The sequence below is a fragment of the Notothenia rossii genome (assembly GCF_949606895.1).
Source record: "Notothenia rossii genome assembly, chromosome: 11".
Classification (NCBI taxonomy): Eukaryota; Metazoa; Chordata; class Actinopteri; order Perciformes; family Nototheniidae; genus Notothenia; species Notothenia rossii.
The window spans coordinates 25346007-25366427 of NC_136910.1; positions in this window are offsets into that span (position 1 = coordinate 25346007).

Sequence of the window (20421 nt, forward strand, 5' to 3'; positions counted from 1 at the left end):
ATTGGTGGCTGACTAAATACCTTTTTTTCCCCACTGTATATGTCAAGGCAGAGAAATGTGAGTTCCACACAGAAGAGGTGTCTTTCTTAGGATACATAATCTCACCTAATCATATCCAGATGGATCCTGCTAAAATCAGTGCAGTTTCCCGGTGGCCCACACCAGCCTCCAGGAAAAAGGTTCAGCAGTTTCTTGGGTTTGCTCATTTCTATAGAAAGTTTATTAGGAATTTCAGTTCTGTTGCTTCCCCTCTGCATGTTCTGACTTCTCCTAAGGTTCCCTTCAAGTGGATTCCCCAGGCGGACTTCGCTTTCCAACGCCTCAGAGAGAGGTTCACATCAGCTCCCATACTCACCATTCCAGATCCCCAGCGCCAGTTTGTGGTCGAGGTTGATGCTTCCAATGAGGGAATTGGAGGAGTACTGTCTCAACGTTCTGTAGAAGACAACAAAATGCATCCATGTGCTTACCTCTCGCGGAAGTTGACAACGGCAGAGAGGAATTATGACGTGGGAAACAAGGAACTGTTAGCTGTAAAAGCTGCCCTCGAGGAATGGAGACACTGGCTAGAGGGGGCAGAGCAGCCGTTTTTAGTCTGGACAGACCACAAGAATCTGGAATATATAAGAAAGGCTAAGCGTCTCAACTCCCGTCTGGCCAGGTGGACACTATTTTTTAGTAGGTTCAACTTCACACTCTCTTTTCGTCCAGGGTCTCAGAATCAAAAACCTGATGCTCTGTCTCGTCTTTACGATCCAGAACCACTTGCTGCAGAGCCCAAGATCATCCTTCCACTTAACCGTGTGATCGGAGCCTTTTCCTGGCAGGTGGAGTCGGACGTTAAAAAGGTGAATGTCATGAATCCAGCACCTAGCGAGTGTCCCAACAATCTGCCGTTTGTTCCTGAGTCCCTTCACTCCAAGGTCATCCACTTGGCTCACTCATCTGCGCTTTCGTGCCATCCGGGAGTAACAAGGACAATGTTCAGGATTGAACAACGTTTCTGGTGGTCAGCCATGAGGAAGGATCTGGCGGAGTATGTAGCGGCTTGTCCGGTGTGTGTGTGTAATAAAACCTCGTCTCAAGTCAAAATGGGCTTGCTCCAGCCGCTGCCGATTCCCCAACGTCCTTGGTCACACATTTCAATGGATTTTGTGACAGGATTTCCTTCATCCAGAGGCAAGACTACGGTCCTAAAAGTGGTGGATCGATTGTCAAAGATGGCTCACTTCATCCCATTGACCAAGCTTCCCTCTGCCAAAGTCACCGTAGAGGTCATGATGAATCAGGTATTCAGGATCCATGGATTCCCTGATGACATTGTTTCCGACAGGGATCCACAATTAATTTCCGTTTTCTGGAAGGAGTTTTGTCGACTCATAGGTGCCACCGTCAGCTTGTCATCAGGATATCACCCTCAGTCAAATGGACAGTTGGAGCGTCTGAACCAATAACTAGAGACTACACTACGTTGTCTCGTCTCCCGGAACCAGACCACCTGGAGTGACAACCTCACATGGGTCGAGTTTTCCCACAATACTCTTCCCACGGCAGCCACATGTCTCTCTCCGTTCCATTGTGTCAATGGTTTCCAGCCTCCGCTTTTTCCAAACAACGAGGAAGAGGTAATGGTTCCATCGGCTCATGCCATGATCAGACGTTGTCGCCGAGTTTGGGCTGGTGCTCGTCAGTCTCTTCTCCGAAGTTCAGCTCGGATGAAGGCTGTTGCAGACGTCCATCGCTGGGTCACTCCCTCCTACAGACCAGGCCAAAAGGTTTGGCTTTCCACTAATAATAATAATAATAATAATAATAATAATGCATTTTATTTATATAGCGCTTTTCACGACTCAAAGACGCTTTACAATATGAGGGAGGGTAGACAAACAAGGACAGGCAAACAAGTAAGTATAGTAAAATAAATAAAAAGGCAGTCAAGAGGAAATTGATTGAGAGGAGGGGGGCTTATGGGTAGGCAGAGTTGAAAAGATGTGTTTTGAGGCGGGACTGAAAGACTGTGAGGGACTCAGAGTCACGTAGATCTTGGGGGAGGGAATTCCAGAGCCTAGGAGCTGCCACTGAGAAGGCTCTGTCCCCAAAGCTGCAGAGTGTGGATGTGGGAATGGATAGGAGTCCGGCTGCGGTGGATCTGAGGGACCGTGGGGGTTGATAAGGAGTGAGAAGGTTTGTGAGATAAGGGGGGGCCAAATGGTGGAGTGCTTTGTAGGTGAGGACCATCATTTTGTAATTGATGCGATGGGAGACAGGAAGCCAGTGGAGCTCTTTGAGGACTGGGCTGATGTGATGCCATGATTTGGTATGTGTGAGGAGACGTGCAGCTGCATTTTGAACCCGTTGGAGTCTGTTGAGGGATGTAGTGCTGATGCCGTAAAGAAGTGAGTTGCAGTAGTCAAGGCGGGAGGAAATGAAGGCATGGATTAGTCGTTCGGCTGCGGGGCGGGTGAGAGAGGGTAGGATTTTTGCAATATTGCGGAGGTGGAAAAATGAGGTTTTGACTGTTTGGCGGATGTGAGGTTCGAGGGAGAGGGTGGGGTCAAAGATTACGCCAAGGTTGCGTGCCTGATTGGAGGGGGAAACAATGGTGCCATCGATGGTGAGTGTTATGTTAGTGACCTTGCTGAGGGTGGATTTGGAGCCAATTAGGAGTTCTGTTTTGTTGCTGTTCAGTTTGAGGAGGTTATGTTGCATCCAAGTTTTAATAGCTGTCAGACAGGAATCGATGTGGGTAAGGGGTGGGTTATGGAGGGATTTGGTGCTGAGGTAGATCTGAGTGTCATCAGCATAGCAGTGGAAGTCCAGGTTGAAGTGGCGGAGTATCTGACCGAGGGGCAGGATGTAAATGATGAAGAGGAGGGGTCCAAGTACTGATCCTTGAGGAACACCTTGGGTGACTGAAGCTGTGGCAGAGGAGTGGTTGGGGAGGGAGATGAAGTGGGATCGTTCAGTGAGGTAGGACTGGAGCCATCTGAGTGCAATACCTTCAATACCAATGTCCCTGAGTCGGGTGAGCAGGATGTTGTGGCTCACGGTATCGAAGGCTGCACTCAGGTCGAGGAGGATGAGAATATTGAGGGAACCAGTGTCAGCAGAGGTGAGGAGGTCATTGAGGACTTTGACGAGTGCAGTTTCTGTACTGTGGTGAGGACGAAATCCAGACTGAAGGGGTTCATAAAGCTGGTTGGTTTGGAGATGGCAGTGAATTTGATTGGCTACAATGCGTTCAAGAGTTTTTGAGAGGAATGGTAGGTTGGAGATGGGGCGGTAATTAGTGAGGGAGGAGGGATCAAGACCAGGTTTTTTGAGGATTGGAGTAACGGCAGCAGTTTTGAAGGCAGAGGGGACGGTTCCATGGGACAGCGAGGAGTTGAAAAGGTTAGCAAGATAGGGGCAGAGGACGGGGAGGCAGGACTTCAGGAGAGGAGTGGGTAGAGGGTCAAGGGAGCAGGTTGTGGGATTTGAGGAACCGATCAGATGGAGTATTTCAATTGGGGTAACGAGGTTGAACTGGGAAAGGCGGCGCTGGGGAGGAGGAGTCAGGAGGTCAAGGGAGATGGGGGGAGAAATGGTAGCGGTGGAGGATGGGGGAGATGCTTGTATATCAGATGGAGCTGAGAAGGAGTGGTTAATGGCGTTAATTTTGTCTGCGAAAAACTGGAGGAATGAGCTGCAAGTAGCGGAAGTAGAAGTAGGGAGGTTATCAGCACGAGGTTTGAAGAACTTGTTAACTGTGGAGAAGAGGGTCCTGGGGTTACGGGAGGGGTCAGTGAAGATGTTGGAGAGGTAGGCAGATTTAGCGGCAATAAGAGCATCTCTGTATGCATTGAGATGGAGTTTGTAGCTTATGTAATGGACTGTGAGGGATGATTTCTTTGAAAGACGTTCAAGTTGGCGGCCTCACTGCTTCATTTTACGCAGTGCGGGTGTGAACCAGGGTGAGGAGGTCTTGAAAGTAACAGTTTTATTTTTGAGGGGGGCTAAAGTGTTGAGGGAGGTGAGTAGGGTGGAGTTGAGGTGGTTGAGCAGATCGTCAGGTGAGCTGAGGGTTGCGTCCAGGGGGAGATTAGACGATAGCAGTTCAGAGAGATGGTTATGGTCAATGGAATGTAGATTACGGAAGGTGATGTTTCTGGGTGGGCAGGGGTTTCGGGTGGGGGGGGCAATGTTGAATTGTATGAGTTTGTGGTCGGAGAGGGGAAATGGGCAAGGGTGGAGGTCAATCACTGGGAGGTTGGTAGAGCAGACGAGATCAAGAATGTGTCCTTTCTCATGGGTGGGGAAGGTGACATGTTGGGTGATAGAGAAATTGTCCAGTAGGGTTGTGAATTCGGATGCCAGCTTGCAGGTGGGTGAGTCAATGTGAATGTTGAGGTCACCAAGTAGTAACAGACGTTGAGAGAGGGATGAGGCAAGTGTGAGGAACTCAGTGAAATCGGAGAGGAAGGAGGGATGAGGTTTAGGAGGCCGGTAGATGAGGATGACTGTCAGTGAGGGAGGGGCTTTGAAGGCAATGAATTCAAAGGATGATACTGAGGGGAGGGTTAGTTCTGTGATCTGGATGTTCTGATTGTGGATTACAGCAAGGCCGCCACCACGGCGGGATGGGCGGGGTTTAGTGATGTATTTAAAGCCAGGGGGGGATGTTTGGTTGAGGGAGAAGAAGTCATCGGGCTGTTGCCAGGTTTCGGTGAGCAGAAGGAAATCAAGGGATTTTTCCAAGATTAGTTCATGGAGGATGAGGGCTTTCTTGTTGAGTGATCGGATGTTAAGGAGGGCAATATTAGTTGAGTGGGAGGGGCGTGGTATGGTCACAGGCTGAAGAGGTGAGAGGTTGTCCAAGTTGATAGTGCGGGGAGGAATGTGAGATGGGGGGGAGGAGCGGAGAGGAGGTGGAAGGAAGTGTGTTATTATCAGTTTTTGGTGGTTGAGGGCGGTGGAATCCACTCCAGGTATTTGGGCCAGCTCTGAGCAGAGGGCAGTGGAATCCAGTCAAGGTATTTGGGCCAGCTCTGAGCAGAGGGCAGTGGGATCCACTCCAGGTATTTGGGCCAGCTCTGAGCAGAGGGCGGTGGAATCCACTCCAGGTATTTGGGCCAGCTCTGAGCAGAGCGGAGTGGGATCCACTCCAGGAATTTGGACCAGCTCTGAGAAGAGGGCAGTGGAATCCACTCCAGGTTTTTGGTACAGCTGGGATTGTAACGGACCAGTGGTGGGTGTATAATATGGAGTAATAAGTGCGCTCAGATGACATGACAGTTGTGGGACATGGCGGTTAGTCGACCAGATAGATGTTATGGATGATTTTCCGGACTGGGAGTAAACAAATCTGCGTTTGGAACCTCTATGGACATACCTCGGTCTGCGTAGAAGCCCGAGGCAATTGATGACAGACAAGCTTAGAGGAAGCGCAGAAAAGTTGTTGAGATTAAAAAGTTGGGAGACAGAGTATCGTAACATCGTAGTGCCGCGGTAGGATGCTAGCGTTAGCACAGCGCTGGCTATGGTTGTAGACCAGCGGCGCTGAAAGTGGAGCTGTTGGCAGCCGTCAGACAGGATGAGAGGTCAGTTGCAGGCTGTCCTTTACAGCAGATGGGGGGAGCGGCAGGAAGAAGAACCAGAGTCAGGTCCCACGGGGAGGGGCAGGACGAAGAATGGGGCTGGTTATTTGATGGATGGAGCAGCGTTAGCAGGTAGGTGTAGCAGGGTAGAGAACCAAGCGTCCGTCAAAAATGGCAATCGGGTGTAACAAATATGTCCAGATGACTAAGGATGACTAACAGATGACTAACAGATGACTAAGGATTTACCACTACATGTCACCTCAAAGAAACTGGCTCCGAGATTTGTGGGTCCTTTTCCGGTGTCCAGAGTCATCAACCCTTCTTCAACTTTCATTTTGTTCTCAATTTTTGTCATCTCAGCTAGAGATTCGATAGTGACCATTTTTTGTTCATCTTGCTTTTTTTGGAAGTATCTTAACCATACTTTACCTCTGTCTCCCGGGTCGTGCAATTGGGTCCTACATCCTGAGTGTCTTAGTTCTTAACAGATTTAATTTATGTATTTGTTCTGACTACAGATGTAGCGATTCATTTCAGACAGTTTGAAACGCGAGGGCCGTGATTGGTACGTGATCTGCCCTCGCTCAAGGGAAAACCTCCAGCTTGACTTGAGACCGCCCCCGTGATAGATAAATGTAATTATAATGCAGCCAGCTGCAATGGATCATTGATCCACCAGGGGGTGCAGTGGGGTTCCACACTGGAGCTCATGTGAAATAAAGTCAGATACAGTACGCTGAATGTACAGCGGAACTTTGTTAAGATCCATATGTCACGGATATCATACTCTGTGATAAATAAGAGACATGTAATCATTTACAAAACATCACCATGTTGTTATTTAACAAAATAATGTTGTTTAGTCGAAAGAAACGAACGGGAGGAAATTCAGCCCGGCTCTCGATTTTTAATCCTAATTTAATCATCATCTTCACCACGATCATTTATGTTTATGTTCGCCGAATTGACATGAAATCACTGACACATATGAATGTACTGTATTCAACTTCATTAAAACGTTATTAACATGCCTAAACTCAGTAATTCACTAAAAATATTTATATTTTAATGGAGCCTCGTCGGCAGATCCACTACGCTTTGGGATCCTGATCTGCATGACGGGTGTTATTTTCCCCATAATGAACAATTCGCTGCAAATGATCCCGCTTATTACATGGCCACATTCTCAACAAACTAACGACATGACTCCCAATATTAATTTAAATGCTTTTATGGATTTAGAAAAAGTTTTTATTGATTTAAAAAATAGTTGTATGTATTGATTTAAATTGACATGCATCCGCTAAGAAAAATAGTCCGTTGTTACCGTTTTTTAAACAGTGTGAATGAAACGGCAGCTCTCTCCCCCCTCCCCCCCCTCCCCCCCTGATCTTTCTTCTCCAGCAGCTAAATTAACTGTAGGTTACTCTGAGTGACCATAGACTGTATGTGACAAGCTTACAGTTAGTGATCTAACAACACCATAAAAGCTGGTGGGTTGAAAGCAATACGGGAGGTAAAAATAACTACAATAATTGTGATTTATTTATTGTGGCTTTTATGTTTTTAGGTATAACATGTTATGTAATTCAGGCTTATAGTTCATCCTTCTCTAAAAGCCTTCAACAATGACAATATTCATAGTAATTTAATAAATCCTTCCAACACACATTGTAAAAAATAGCCTACTGTAAGTTAAGAAATCATTCCAATATGTACATCTTCGGATGTAACAACAATAACATTATAAATAGTAACATAGCTGAACATGGTATTGCACATTTACCTTTGAGTGTTACTGACCTGAGATGTTTTTATTACATGAATTAAGGTGACTGAGGCTTTGGGATGCAAACTCATCTGTATGAAAAAGGTGACAAGGATCCGAGCCCCCGGCTCCCCCACCCCACGGGAAATCCGCTTTAAAATGAGGAATAACAGAGGATTTTGGCAGTCAGAACAACTAAAGCAGCAGTGTTAATAATAACAGAAACGCCAAAGAGTCACATCTAATAGAAATATATAAAAGCATTTATTTTAATTGTGTAGCAGTCAGTTTATAATTTTGGCAGCACTGTTGAGCATTTTGAAAATGTATTTTCATGCCTCTGTGCAAGGCTTAGTCTTTCTATCTTTATAGCCACATGATGTAAAGTAAGTTCATAAACTCAACAAGTACTATACTTGGGCACAATGTTGAGATACTTGTACTTTATTTAAGTATTTCAATGTTTTGCTACTTTGTTCTTCTACTCCACTACAGTTCAGAGGTACATGGTGTACTTCTACTCCCCTACATGTATTTAATACCTTTAGTTACTTTACAGATGTGGATGAATGATGTGAAATATAATCAAGTGTTAAATCAGACTTTAGTTCAACCTGGAGTAAATCCACAAGCTACCCTGCAGTATACAAAGTCATTCAAACTAGCTGCACCTTTACCAGCTTTGAGAAATATTTCATGATCAATCATTATAAAACACATCATATATGTTATTCTGAAATGGACCAATCTGCACAATGACTACTTTTACTGTCGTTACTTTCACTATATTTTGATGATAATACTTTTCTACTTTTACTTGAGGAACATTTTGAATGCAGGACTTTTACTGTAACAGAGTATTCCTACACTCTGGTACTATTACTTTTACTCAAGTACAAGATCTGAGTACTTCTACTTTTACTCAAGTCCAAGACCTGAGTACTTCTACTTTTACTCAAGTACAAGACCTGAGTACTTCTACTTTTACTCTACAAGATCTGTGTGCTTCTACTTTTACTCAAGTACAAGACCTGAGTGCTTCTACTTTTACTGAAATACAATATATATATTTATATATACATATACCACCTCTGTTTATAGCCTATGAAAAAAAACTATTAGAAATAGAAGGCTAAAGCTAACGTCAGCAGATATTGACAATGTATGCTAGCTAGCTAGCTCAACGATTCCTTAAATAATATTGCCACAGAAAATCTTTTCAGTTTACATCACGCTCTGCCGCTCCGACAGGGAGCTCTGCTCTGAACACCTGAACGGCCCGTTCTAACAGCTGTTTACCAGCGGTCCAGTCTGTGCCACAGTGATTCCGGACGCACAGCACTGAGAAGTACTCAGATCTTGTACTAGAGTAAAAGTAAAAGTACTCAGATCTTGTACTAGAGTAAAAGTAAAAGTACTCAAATCTTGTACTTGAGTAAAAGTAGAAGCACATTGATCTTGTACTTGAGTAAAAGTAGAAGCACTCAGGTCTTGTACTTGAGTAAAAGGAGAAGTACTCAGATCTTGTACTTGAGTAAAAGTAGAAGTACTCAGATCTTGTACTTGAGTAAAAGTAGAAGTACTCCGATCTTGTACTAGAGTAAAAGGAGAAGTACTCAGATCTTGTACTTGAGTAAAAGTAGAAGTACTCAGATCTTGTACTAGAGTAAAAGTAAAAGTACTCAGATCTTGTACTAGAGTAAAAGTAAAAGTACTCAGATCTTGTACTTGAGTAAAAGTATAAGCACATAGATCTTGTACTTGAGTAAAAGTAGAAGCACTCAGGTCTTGTACTTGAGTAAAAGGAGAAGTACTCAGATCTTGTACTTGAGTAAAAGTAGAAGTACTCAGATCTTGTACTTGAGTAAAAGTAGAAGTACTCAGATCTTGTACTAGAGTCAAAGTAAAAGTACTCAGGTATTGTACTTGAGTAAAAGGAGAAGAACTCAGATCTTGTACTAGAGTAAAAGGAGAAGTACTCAGATCTTGTACTAGAATAAAAGTAAAAGTACTCAGATATTGTACTTGAGTAAAAGTAGAAGTACCAGAGTGTAGGAATACTCTGTTACAGTAAAAGTCCTGCATTCAAAATGTTCCTCAAGTAAAAGTAGGAAAGTATTCTCATCAAAATATAGTGAAAGGAGCGACAGTAAATGTAGTCATTGTGCAGATTGGTCCATTTCAGAATAATAGATATGATATGTTTTATAATGATTGATCATGAAAGTGTTCTCAAAGCTGGTCAAGGTGCAGCTAGTTTGAATGACTTTGTATACTGCAGGGTAGCTTGTGGATTTGCTCCAGGTGGAACTAAAGTCTGATTTAACACTTGATTATATTTCACATCATTCATCCACATCTGTAAAGTAACTAAAGGTATTAAATACATGTAGTGGAGTAGAAGTACACCATGTACCTCTGAACTGTAGTGGAGTAGAAGAACAAAGTAGCAAAACATTGAAATACTTAAATAAAGTACAAGTATCTCAAAATTGTGCCCAAGTATAGTACTTGTTGAGTTTATGAACTTAGTTACTTTACACCATGTGGCTATAAAGATAGAAAGACTAAGCCTTGCACAGAGGCATGAAAATACATTTTCAAAATGCTCAACAGTGCTGCCAACATTATAAACTGACTGCTACACAATTAAAATAAATGCTTTTATATATTTCTATTAGATGTGACTCTTTGGCGTTTCTGTTATTATAAACACTGCTGCTTGAGTTGTTCTGCTAATATCCTCTGTTATTCTTCATTTTAAAGCCGATATTCTGTGGGGTGGGGGAGCCGGGGGCTCGGATCCTTGTTACCTTTTTCATACCTGATGAGTTTGCATCCCTGTATGTTAAAAAGCCTCAGTCACCTTAATTCATGTAATAAAAACATCTCAGGTCAGTAACACTCAAATTTGCAATACCATGTTCAGCTATGTTACTATTTATAATGTTATTGTTGTTACATCAGAAGATGTACATATTGGAATGATTTCTTAACTTACAGTAGGCTATTTTTTAACATGTGTGTTGTAAGAATTTATTAAATCACTATGAATATTGTCATTGTTGAAGGCTTTTAGAGAAGGGTGAACTATAAGCCTGAATTACATAACATTTTATACCTAAAAACATAAAAGCCACAATAAATGAATCACAATTATTCTAGTTATTTTTACCTCCCGTATTGCTTTCAACCCACCAGCTTTTATGGTGTTGTTACGTCACTAACTGCAAGCTTCAAAACGGCGAATTTCGCCGAAAGGTGACAAGTTTGCATCACTGAACATAGACAGAGCACAACTGAAACATAACATCTGAAACGATGTAACAACATAATACACTTTGTGGGGATGCAGCTTGGGATGTGAGGAGTGAGGGACACGGCTTAGAACGGGCGTGTCGCCTGGCAGGACAGGAGAGTGTGTGCACCAGTCTGCCTTGATCTATGAATTCATGTCCGTGACACTCACTGCTGCCAACAGCTGTTTTATAGAAGGAAAACCTCCTTCACTTCATGAAAGTGTTTTAACCACACACACCTCTACACACACACACACACACACACACACACACACACACACACACACACACACACACACACACACACACACACACACACACACACACACACACACACACACACACACACACACACACACACACACACACACACACACACACACACACACACACACACACACACACACACACACACACACACACAATTGACATGAAATCACTGACAAATATGAATATACTGTATTCAACTTCATTAAAACGTTATTAATGTGCCTGAACTCAGTAATTCACGAAATATATTTATATTTTAATGAAGCCTCGTCGGCAGATCAGGATCCCAAATCGTAGCGGAGGGATCTTGATCTTGAAAAATAGTCCATTGTTACCGTTTTTTAAACAGTCTGAATGAAACGGCAGCTCTCAGCTGTGTATTTACACAACTAATGGCCCATCAACCACAGCTCTCTCCCCCCCTCCCCCCTGATCTTTCTTCTCCAGCAGCTAAATTAACTGTAGGTTACTCTGAGTGACAAGCTTACAATTAGACACAACACTGTCATTGCAAGTGACCCTCAGTTGGTTGACTTTTATGTTCAACTGCTAAATTTCGTTACTGATAAAAAAGGGCTTCTACTGTACCTAATTACCTTAACACTAGAACTGCCAGAGGTTTTTGTATAGGCCTACCTAAACCCGTCAAATCCTGCTATTAGAATGCAATTTTTAACAACATAGGGTGCTACATAACACACTTTCAGGAAATTCACGGACTGGGAGACTTTAATATTTTATTGAAAAAAAGTTACATTGCACACACACAACACACATCACACAAATTGACCCGATTGGCGGTTTTAGTGTTAAATAAACTCACTAATTAATGAAACCAGTTCAATTCGCATTATTCTTATTCTTATCATTCTTTATGTGCGCAGAAATAGTCTTAAAATCAGATCTGTTTTTTAAATTAAATCTGACGGCAGGCAGTTAGCTCTGATCACCTATGATAAATGTGCCACACCTAATCGCTGGCAATTCAGCCACAGAGCTCCCTCTATACAAATCAAACTGTAGACGGTGTGAAAGCACCTATTGTTTTAAATAATGGTCGGAATGTGACCTGTGAGCCTTCTGAATTACCGTGGGACAGCACATTCTAAACTAAAATTTTCAATCAATAAAGTAACATCTTATCTTATCTTAATAATATCTTCATATTAATAATAATAATACATTGTTAAGGGAAATGTTTACATACTGTATGTCTTCAGTTATTGTATGTATAGAGAGATTGTGTCTATTCTGTACTATAGGGATGTAATACTGTTATTGTACCACTGTGAGGCACTGTAGTATTACGTGCTACGTAATGACCAGGCTTGCGTCATGTAAATGAGGGTGTGTTCACCTGATGCATGTGTACACTGTCTATCTTTGTTCTCTTCTAAGTTAGCTCGGCTGAGCGAAGGAATCACCGGTGAAGCAGAGGAATAAATCATGCTCAAGGGCTAAAGAGTTCATCGTCTCCGTCTCCAATATTTCTCTCCGAGTGCAGCGTAAGAATAAGCTGCCATCCTAAACCTCAACATAAATAATACAGTCTGTTTCCGAAAGGGAGCAGGAGGAAGCAAACACAAAAATATACAAAAAATATACTGCATATTAAAGCAATCGATTGTAAAGGTAAAAGTATGAGCATAACAAACAAAGAAGTGTAAACATTTACATTATTATTATGATTATTTAATATATGAAGACTATATATTATTGAATTACAAGATTAGATATACTTTAGTTGATCTAAAATATTGATGTGTTCAAATGCTCTTCAAAACACAACTGAAAGTCCATGAAACTTGTCTTTCTGTATTTGTGAATGAAGCGCCATCTCCTGGTTAAAACCTGAAATTGAAGATCTGGCAATGCCCTCTTGGAAAATAGTGGGAGGGCTTAACATTCCTCTATACTGGTCTTTGGCAGGTCGTAGGCAGGAAGCTGTAAGCTGGAGTCTGAAATGAAGTGCTACATCTGTAGATACACTTTTTGATATGCATTGCTTTGCTTTCAAATTGCAGATTTTACAGATTCATTCTGCCTTTTCACCAATTCCTTTATTAGACTTACTTTATCTTTAGTTTGATCAATGTAACAATGTTTCTGGTGACATTGAGTTTGTTTGACTTTACAGTTTTTCTCGATTGCTAACACACAAAAATTATATATAAAGCACAATTATTTTAACTGACACTCAAAGAGCAAAACATCGGCTCAAATCTCCAAAAATCTAAACACATTTTCAGCTTTTCACACAATTGGAAAATCAACATGGCACTTTTTGCAAACCACTGCACACGTTTCTCCACGTAAGACACAGGAATCTGACATAAAGTCACGTGTTAGCTGGTTTAAAATACTGATATTCAAAATTCCTCACACATGGACCAATGATCAACAAACACGTTTCACCTGACCAAACACCTGATTGCATAATTGTTGGCTCATCAATCAGGATGTTAGCACTATGAAAAGACCACAGGTGAGTACTTTCTTACAGCAACAATGGAAGCCAACATGGAAGCAAGAGCAAGAGGAAGAGGTGGGTGAGAGTGAGAGGAGGAGGAAGAGGTAGGGTGAGAGTGACAGGAGGAGAGATGAGAGGTAGAGGTAGAGCTGGAGGGAGAGGACGTGGAAAGAGAAGAATACTCTTATGAAATCCGGGCCACTTTGGTTGACCATGTTATCAACCATGGTGTGACGATGAGAGAGGCTGAACAGAGGGTTCAGCCTAATCTAAGCCGATTTACTGTTGCCTCTGTAATCCGGACACTTAGACTTGAAAACAGGTTAGTTTCCAGTTTTTAGCTCTGCATAATTCACGATATATCAGTGCTTATATCGGTTGTGTGAAACGTATTTACTTCATTACTGTAATTGAATTGTTGGCAGGATGCATACTATATCTGTACAACAATCCGGCACAATTGACTGTGGTAAACTTACTTTCATGCTACACACACACTGACCAACCAATATACCTTTGTTGTTTATCTGAAGGACTGAGAAAAAAAGAGGTGCAGGTGGAAGGCTAAGGATTTCCAATGAGGCACAGGAAGCAGCAGTTACAAACTGGGTTTTGGCAAACAATGCCATCACACTTATCCGAAGCATAGTAACTATGTGCTGAGATGCATGTTGCACAATGTTATTTTTGAATAAAATGTGATTTATTTTCAGCAATACATTTGTATTTCTTCATTTACTATATTTCTGTATACTCAAGCAATCTTATTCTGCAGAAACCTCTATCTACAGAGCATAGCCCATAACAGATGAAAGTGCTTTAGATCAGGGGTTTTCAAAGTGTGGGTAGGTGAGCCTCCCCTCAGAGAACACAAGAACAGCCACGCCCCCGCTCCCAATTATTATTGCTGTTATTATTATTATTATTATTATTGTTGTTGTTGCTATAATGCAGGGGTATTCAATTGCATTTCAAAGAGGTCCAGTAAGAGAAAATGTAATTAAATACTCTGTTTTCGCTGTCTACCTTCCGCCATTTGAAATTACTCCGACTGTTTCTCTCCTCTTGTCTCGTGTTTGAATCTATCGTGCTGACTGCACCGATTTGATTGGCTGAGTAGCGTCACCTCCTTAAAACATTAAACAATAACTTTTTTAAACCTTTTTATTTTTATGTTTTAAACATATTGTATAAAACTCCCCCACTACTTGGACTATTCCTTGCACCCCTCTAGAATAAGCCAGAATGGTCTCAACCATATTGCATCAGTAACGTGCACTTGTTAATAGAACAAGATCGCAATGACGCTGGTACCGATCGGAAAATTGAGTGTTGTTCAGTTTGTGTGTTGTGGAACATGCGTGTCCGTGCATGAAAATATACCACACACCAAATTACAATTGCATGTTCAATTCACTACCCTGGAAGTTAATACAGTTGTTAAAGTTGGAACAGCCTGTGGACAGCCGTTCTTCCTTGCATGTCAGTCGCCGACACCTTCTTACAGAGGACAGGCACATCTAGCTGCAGCACGACCAGTATATTTCCGCACGCCGTGTTCTCAAGACATATATTTTTTAACATTTTCAACATGGTGGATAAATCCTTATATGCTCCCGGTAACACACTGAACGTCAACTTTGCCTCCTTATTACACTCACCCCTACTTTAGTGGGAACAATGAGTCTGCGTCTTTGATGCACACAGGAATAAACGCAGATCATACTCTGGCTGCAGCCTTTACCGGTACTTGCTTTTGATCAAAGTTGTTGACAGAGTCACATGTATAGCAATAAACTAGTCATGACGACGAGGTATTCTTTAGCCTTAACTGGCGTGGTTTATTTTCATATGTGCATTGCACCACTTGACCTGCTCTCCATGAGAGCTAGAGAGAGAGAGATAGAAGGGGAGGGAACAATCCCTTATATCTGATATCTGACATCAGCTACAAATAGCTGCGCCTCCTTACGCCTATAGCGCCCTTTTACTGTGGAACAGTTATAGTGCAGTTACATGCATACATATTAATACTTACACTTAACACTCCCACTTATGAATTAAGTGTATACTGTACAACTTTTCCAAGAAAAATAACAATTCAAAACATCAAAAGAACATGGCAGTCAATATTACATAGTAGGCAATATTTTACACACCGAACATGACCCCTGCACATTTTTTTAATTTCAGTTTGGAGACAGGCTTGGTCATAGCGTCTGCAACCATGTCATCTGTAGGACAGTAAACCAGTGTCATCTTTCCTTCTCTGATGACAGATCTAATGAAGTTATATTTTATATCCACATGTTTACACCTCTGTCGGCACACAGGGTTTCTGGCAAGTGCAATGGTTCCCTGGTTGTCTTCATAAACAACAGTTTTCTTATATACATAGGTATCCATTCCTTCGAGCAGTTGTTCCAGATAAATACATTCCTGTATTGTCAAGGCTAGAGCCATATATTCGGCTTCACAAGTTGATAGTGCCACTGTGGGCTGTTTCTTTGTTTTCCATGAAACCAGTGAGCTGTCTGTACCCATCCTCACACAATACCCTGTGGTACTTCTCCTGTCTGTGGCATCTGCCGCCCAATCCGCGTCACTATAGGCTTGAAGCCCTAAGCCCTCGCTGCTCTTTTTGTAACAAAGCTGTTTATCTGTTGTACCTTTAAGATAACGGAAAACATGTTTTGCTGTAATCCAGTGCTCTTCTGTGGGATCAGCAAAATGCTGTGATAACTTACTCACTACAAAACATAGGTCAGGGCGAGTACATGTTGTCAAATAAATGAGGCTGCCTACAGCTTCTCTATACATTTTTACATCCGTAAATTTTTGTGCATCCTCATTGTAGTCTAGCTTTTGATCACATGGTGTTTCCCTAGTTCTATACTCCTGCATGTCAAAACGATTCAAGATCTTTTCCACATATCTCTTCTGGGATATTTTTACACAACTGGCAGACTGTTCGAAGTCCATGCCTAGAAAATGTTTTAACCTGCCCAGGTCCTTCATCTTGAATCTGGTGGAGAGCATATCTTTCACCTGCTCTAGGTTTCTAGTGTTGTCTGCTGCGATGATCAAATCATCCACCCAAATCACAATTATCACTTTCCCTGACTCTTTTGACTCCTTTGTGTAAACACAGGGGTCTACTCGGTTCTGTATGAAGTGGTCTTCAATTAGACATGTATGAAGCATCTCATTCCAATTTCGCCCAGACTGTTTCAGGCCGTAAATGGATTTTTCTAGCTTGCACACTAGCTTCTCTCCTTTCTTCTCGTAACCTTCAGGTTGTTCCATATATATGTCCCTATCAATGTGTGCGTGCAGGTAGGCTGTCTTCACATCCATCTGGTGTCAAATCAAGTCGTCTTCGGCTGCCTTCTGCATAACTACTCGTACACTGGTCAGATTAGCTGTAGGGGAGAATGTCTCACCGTAGTCTATTCCTTCCCTCTGACTGTAGCCTTTAGCTACAAACCTGGCCTTGTACCTGTCGTGCCCTTCAATACCCTCCTTGATTGAGTACACCCACTTGCCTTCCACTTTCTGTCTACCCTCTGGTAATTTTGTTATAGTAAAAGTATGATTGTCCTCTAGGGACCTCATCTCCTCATCCATCGCTCTCTCCCATTTTCCTGATTCAGGGGATATCATGGCCTCTTTAAAGGTCTGAGGTACACCACTCACTACTCTGTAGCAGTAATCTATGCTGGTAAGTGTACTGTCATCCTCGTCACTTTCTCTCTGGGCATAGTCTTTCAGATACTTTGGGGGTTTATGTTCCCGGGGGGATATCTCCCACTGCATGAGGCACGTGACGTCACCCTAGGGTGCTTCTCGCCATCATCCTCCGGTGGCTGTTGACCGTCTGTCTGCATGTCTGTGCTCGGTACACTAGGCTGTGTCGTCTCTCTTTCCTCACACCCTACTCTGGAGTCCAGCTCTGGCTCCTGTGTCTGTGTCTCGTTCTCACATGTTGTCTTTGTGACAAACTTTACTAACCTGTGCTTTTGCACTTTCCCCTTACCGGGATAATAGACTAGAAAGGCGGGGCTGCCTTTGTCATGCCCTACAAAAAGTCCTTTCTCACACCTGGACTCGAGTTTTCCTCTGTCCTGTTGGTAAGCATAACACACTGACCCAAACTTGTGCATCCTGGCTAGATCACACCTTTTTCCTGTCAGTGCTGTATATGGGGTGGTGCCCGTGTGCTTGTTAAAACACCGATTTCTGGTGTAAGCTGCTTCTTGGACCGCATAATGCCATAGACTCTTAAGTAAATTACCGTCTATTAGCTTACACCTAGCCATTTCGAAAAGAGTGCGCCCATCGCTCTCAGCTATCCCGCTCTGGTGCGGGGAGTAAGGACAGGACGTTTCGTGTCTGATCTTGTTCCTTCTCAGCAGTGACTGAAACTCTCTATTTGTAAACTCTGTTCCGTTGTCGGACCTCAGACATTTTACGCTGCCATACGGAGCTACATCTGCAAGGAATTTCTCTGTGGCCTGAAGTGCATCACTCTTTGCTTTGAGAAAGTAAACAAACACTGCCCCTGTACACACATCTGTGAAAGACTGCATATATTTAAAGCCACCTATGGACTCATTAGTTACTGGACCGGCTAGATCTGTATTAACTAGCTCAAGTGGTGTCTTTACTTTTTCTGTGGGACCTCTGTTCCTTGTTTGAGTGAACTTTCCCTTTATACACACATCACATTCTTTATTAGGTCTATGCTTTTCACCGTTAATGTGCATGCCTACTGTTACCGCCTGCAGCTTCAGTATATCCTCGTAATTACAATGACCCATGATCTCATGCCATGTCTGAATATCATGACTGACATTACACACATCATTTTCATTACATTCTGTTTGTAGATAATACATTCTCTTGTACACCTCAATGTTAAATCTCGTGCCGTCAGGCTCAACAAGAACATCGTTACCTTCATTGAAGAACACCTTGGCACCATTCGCAGTAGCAGATTTGACAGAAAATAGTTCTTGGGGGAACGAGGGTATGTAGAGGGCGTTCTTCAACGTCACTGTACACCGGCGCCCCTCACTGTCTATGAGGCATACCTGTGCGTCTCCTCTCCCGTGCGCCAACCCGAAAGTGTGCTTCCCGTCTGCCAGCTCCATGCTGTGTCTCTCCGGCTCGAAGGTGCTGTCAAAGTTCTTGAATCGTTTCCTGTCGTTGATAATGTGGGACGACGCACCTGTGTCCACAATCAGTCCCTTCCTTTTGGCCTGCTGCTGCTGCGCTGACCAGCTGGCGTATGCTGTCTGCGCCCCGAAGGTGAATCCTCTCTTCCCGCTGCTCTCCGGGCGTCGTCTCGACTCGCCTCACGTCCACCGCTGCCGCCATCTTGTCCACAGCCGCCATCTTGCACGCGCGCGTACCGAGCGCTCTGTTCGCGCTTCTTTCTACACACTCTGTCTGCGTGTCCCGAAGTTTTACAGAAACTACACCAAACAGTTTTTGTGCAATTATCTTTTCGGTGACCCTTTTCTCCACATCGCCAACACGCCATCTCCGTCGGGGGTCCGGTCTTTTTCTTTGGCGCTGCGCGGGCCTTCATTACCCTTTCTCCCGCCTCCTCGGCGACCGGGTCTGAGTCTTCTGAGGCCTCGTAGTTCCGCAACTTGGCCTTGAACTCCCCCAGCGACATGTCCGCTGAACCGTGTGTCACCAACAGTGTGAACGGTTTATACATCTCCGGTAGTCCCCTCATAACCATCGCCATCATTAATCCATCGCTCGTTGCTTCTCCTGCACTTTTGAGCGCCGTGATGATCTGCTCCGCCCTGATGACGTATTCAGTCACCGTCTCTTTGTTAGCTTTCTTCAGCGCGGTCAATGTTATATACAGGGATACAATCCGGGCCCTACCTCTGCCGATGTAGTGTTCTCTTAACACTTTTAGACTCTCTCGGCCTTTGTCCTTTGTGTCCCGGAATATCAGCCCCAAGCTCGTGTTGTCTAGGAGTGGTGCTAGCTCGCAGTATGCGTCGGCGTTCAGCTTAGTATACAGGGCTCGCGCGGCCTCCGTTATTTCTCCCGTCAAAATTGTCTCTTTCAGCCCCACTCCGTGCATACAGCACAACATCCGCTCTTCCCAGAGCTCGTATTCTTCTGCCCTTCCGTCAAACGTGGGCCACTTGCTTCTGCCTCTGGTCGCCATCTTTTGATTGTAGCTTAGCTTAGCTGCCCGTTAGCTTAGCTTTAGCGTCCCGCGGTTTTCCCGCCGCTAAACTAGCCTAAACTTTTCAGCTAACTAGCTATCGTTATTTCGCTCTTCCGTGATCTGGGCCCATAACCTGTTGATAGAGTCATATGTATAGCAATAAACTAGTCATGACGACGAGGTATTCTTTAGCCTTAACTGGCGTGGTTTATTTTCATATGTGCATTGCACCACTTGACCTGCTCTCCATGAGAGCTAGAGCGAGAGAGATAGAAGGGGAGGGAACAATCCCTTATATCTGATATCTGACGTCAGCTACAATAGCTGCGCCTCCTTACGCCTATAGCCCCCTCTTACTGTGGAACAGTTATAGTGCAGTTACATGCAGACATATTAATACTTATACTTAACAAAAGTCAATGCGGAAAACCTGCACTCACACAGGTAGGTGGAGGTGAAGGGAATGAGCACTTTTACAGCCTTTTTAACTCGGTCTCCACAGACAGCCACAAGTGGGCAAGTGTCACTTTACTCGTCTTTTTCTCGTTCTTTTGTGTCTCACGCTGCGCCTCCCCTGAAGCTCTCTGGCGCCCCCCCAGGGGAGGCGCGCCTTACACTTTGAAAACCGCTGCTTTAGATGATGCTCAGCAGTGTGTAGGTGGTCAAACAATCTAGTATTATGAATGAAGTGTGTTATATTTGGTGCAAAAGTTTGTATTTGGTAAGTGTTTATCTAGTTTTGAGTGCAGTTCTTCACTTAGCAGGATAAATGAGGTGTTTTGCACTTTGGGTGTGTGGTTTTGTGAATTGTGCTTAGTGTTCTGAAAAACTGAGCA